At 33.1% G+C, this 3825-nt stretch overlaps 1 long non-coding RNA gene across 1 annotated transcript in view; it reads right to left on the reverse strand.

Moving 5' to 3' along the window:
• LOC106874751 (uncharacterized) overlaps positions 1 to 1432 on the reverse strand; it is a 20048-nt gene extending 18616 nt beyond the window's left edge. Inside the window, exon 1 of the long non-coding RNA XR_001410047.1 lies at positions 1316 to 1432. This is a non-coding gene — a long non-coding RNA (uncharacterized LOC106874751). The remainder of the gene's footprint in view (positions 1 to 1315) is intronic.
• Positions 1433 to 3825: the final 2393 nt, after the last annotated feature.

Consider the following 3825-nt stretch of genomic DNA (forward strand, 5'->3'; position numbering starts at 1 on the left):
GGACGATGAAGCGTAAATGAACCCTCTTAAACCCAATCGGTTATCATCGATCGTAAACCATGGCCAACCTAATACAGTTCTATAGTTACGAGATGAGGAATTATGTACATTATTTGCATTTGATGGATATTTGTCCTCCTCTTGTTTATTGCCCACGGGCATATGGCGTAGTGGTTAAGAGCGCGGCTACTAACCCCTAAAATTTCGAGTTCGATTCCAGGCAGTGACCTAAATAATAGTAATAATGATAATAATAATAATAATAACATCGAAAAATACCTTAGGAATGAGAACCCAGGCTGGAAATTTTCCCAAGACACCTGATGAAGGCTGGAGAGTATATCAGCCGAAATGTTGTGTTAACAACAGACAAAATGAGGACAAATATTTTTCAGCAGCCATCACTTTGCATGTTTTTTTTTTGTTTTCAGAAAAGATAAATTTTCAAAATCATCAGTGCGGCGAACAAAATGTAATTTCTATATTCACTTATGTGACTTTAAGTTGTTAGTTTGATCTACGAATTCCACCAGGATTGATTTTTAAACTTTCATCCTACCGACTTGAAGCAATCAAGCAAATAGATCGATATATAATCAGCTAAAACCTGTCCCGCATTGATTTGTAGCATTGTGTCAAATAACGATCACAACGCGACAAGAGTGGTATAGACGACAATCTCATCATCATCATCATCGTCCTCATCACCATCATCATCATCCTCATCATCATCATCATCATCATCATCATCATCATCATCAGCATTACAATTATCACAACCATTATTTTCATCACTGATGATATATTTTTCTGTCTCTTACTATCACCACCATTCATCGTGACAGGTATCATCGTCGTTGTCGTCGTCATCATCATCACCACCAACACCTAAACTACCACCGTCATCATAATCCCCTTCTTCTTGTTCCTCCTCCTCTTCTGCATCCTCCCCCGTCATCATCATCATAGTCTAGTGACACAAAACGGGTGTAGCGGTAGCAGTACATCATCAGTTTAAATGATATTCATTATTTAGTTGTCTCTTCCTTTACACTTTGACGTCACCGATTTTACTTTATTCAGTTTTAGGCAAACAACTTGAATTTTCAAACACAGACACACACACACAAACACACATATATAGATAAATGGATAGATAGATAGATAGATAGATAGATAGATAGATAGATAGATAAATAGATAGATAGATAGATAGATAGATAGATAGATAGATAGCGAGAGAGAGAGAAAGAGTGATAGATAGATAGATAGATAGATAGATAGATAGATAGATAGATAGATAGATAGATACTACCTTGCGTCCGTCAACTGTGTTTTTCTTCCAATTCCATGATAATGATAATAATGATGATGTCGCTGAGCTAGAATTGGTAGTAAGGGTCAGCAATTTACCTTTCCTACAGAATTTGTAAAATAATTACCTGTTAAATACAGAAGTTAAGTCATTAATCTGTGTGTTGTCTCAAATGCATACCTTTCGTCTGTCAGAATCAGAAGAGCTCCGAACGAAAGCCTTGCGGTATTTAGTTACGAAACTTATACGCCCTGGGTTCAAATCGCATAACTAATATTGCTTAGCATCATTCTAGGGTGGATGAAATAGATACCAGTAAATACCTTGCCTACCCTCCACTATTTGTGGTCTTGTGTTTATATACGAAATTATTATTCTTACTATTATTGCTGGCAGAATCGTTATCACACTAGACGGCATGCTTCGCTGTATTTCGCCCGTCGCTACGTACTGAGTTCAAATTCCGCCGAGGTCGACTTTGCCTTTCATCTTTTCGAGGTCGATTGAATAAGTACCAGTCACGCACTGGAGTCGATGTAATCGACTTAATTCCTATCCCTACCAAATTTGAGGCCTTGTGCTTCCAGTAGAATGGACCCCTTTTGGGGTCGATAAATTAAGTACCAGTTACGCACTGGGGTTGATGTAATCGACTTAATCCGTTTGTCTGTCCTTGTTTGTCCCCTCTATGTTTAGCCCCTTGTGGGCAATAAAGAAATAAGAAACGTTAGCACGCCGGGTGAAATGCTTGGCGGTATTTCGTCTGTCTTTACGTTCCGAGTTCAAATTCCGCCGAGGTCGACTTTGCCTTTCATCCTTTCGGGGTCGATATATTAAGAACCATTTGCGTACTGAGGTCGATCTAATCGTCTGGCCTCCTTCCCCAAAATTTCGGGCCTTGTACCTAGAGTAGAAAGGAGAAAAGAGTATACCTTATAGTGGATCCAGTTCTTGACTTTATGGTATTCTTGACTTTATGATAATAATGATGTCTTCGCCACTGTGTCAGGATTTTAGTATTTACCATATTCTTTGGAAAGAATTTTCCTGATTTATCTTTCATTGCCCAATCTTTAATATCATTGGCTTCCAAAACTCTCATATTTATATCCACTCCAAGAACCAATTCTCTGGTCGAAAACCTGTTTGGAGTATTTAGTTACCTTTCTTTTACCTTCGAAATAGAAATTCCTCCAAGTTTGCATTGGGTGTGTCCTTTCATTCTTTCCGTTTCTGGGTCGATAAAATAAGCAACAAACAAATTTGTAACAGAGTATCCCTTCTTTAAAAATCTTTGTTCTTCCTCTTTAAATACTGATTGCAAATGCTGCCGAGTCTCATTTTGTATTACATCCTTTTGAGCTCGATAGAATAAATTATATCGTTTCCAATGAGTGGAATCGATATAACTGAAGGCTCGTTAGTGCGCCGGACAAAGTGCTTAGCGTTCTGGGTCCGAATGCTGCTAAGATCGACTTTTACCCTCATTCTTTCGAGGTCGATAATTTTATCAGTTCAGGACTGGGTTCGATGTACTCGACTTGCTCCCTCCCCTACAATTTCAGGCCTAGTGCTTATCGTAGAAAAGACTGTTGTTGTTGTTGATGATGATGTTGTTGTTGCTGTTGTTGTTGTTGTTGTTGTTCTTCTTCTTCTTCTTCTTCTTCTTGTTCTTCTTCTTCTTCTTCTTGTTCTTCTTCTTCTTCTTGTTGTTCTTCTTCTTCTTCTTCTTCTTCTTCTTCTTCTTCTTCTTCTTCTTCTTCTTTTCCTTCTTCTTCTTCTACTTCTTCTTCTACTTCTTCTTCTTCTTTTTCTTCTTCTTCTTCTTCTTCTTTTCCTTCTTCTTCTACTTCTTCTTCTACTTCTTCTTCTTGTTCTTCTTCTTGTTCTTCTTCTTGTTCTTCTTCTTCTTCTTGTTCTTCTTTTTCTTCTTCTTTTCTTTTTCTTTTCCTTTTTCTTAATCTTTTTCTCTTTCTTCTTTTTCTTTTTCTTTTCCTTTTTCTTTTTCTATTTTTTCTTTTTCTTTTTCTTTTTTCTTTTTCTTTTTCTTTTTATTATTTTTATTTTTATTTTTATTTTTTATATTTTTTTGTCATTTTTATTTTTTTAATTTTATTTTTAATTTTAATTTTAATTTTTATCTATTTTTTTTATTTTAATTTTAATTTTAATTTTAATTTTAATTTTTATTTTCATATTTTTATTTTTATTTTTATTTTTATTTTTATTTTTTTAAATTTTATTTTTATTTTTATTTTTATTTTTTTATTTATTTTTTTCTATTTTTACTTTTACTTTTATTTTTATTTTTATTTTTAATTTAATTTTAATTTTAATTTTTATTTTTATTTTATTTATTTCTATTTTATTTTTTATTTTTTTTTTTTTTTAAATTTTGTTTTTTAATATTTTATTTTTATTTTTATTCTTATTTTATTTTATTTTTTTAAATTTAAATTTAAATTTTTTTATTTTCATTTTCATTTTTATTTATTTTTTCTTTTTCTTTT

Source organism: Octopus bimaculoides, chromosome 10 (assembly GCF_001194135.2).
Source record: "Octopus bimaculoides isolate UCB-OBI-ISO-001 chromosome 10, ASM119413v2, whole genome shotgun sequence".
Taxonomy (NCBI): Eukaryota; Metazoa; Mollusca; class Cephalopoda; order Octopoda; family Octopodidae; genus Octopus; species Octopus bimaculoides.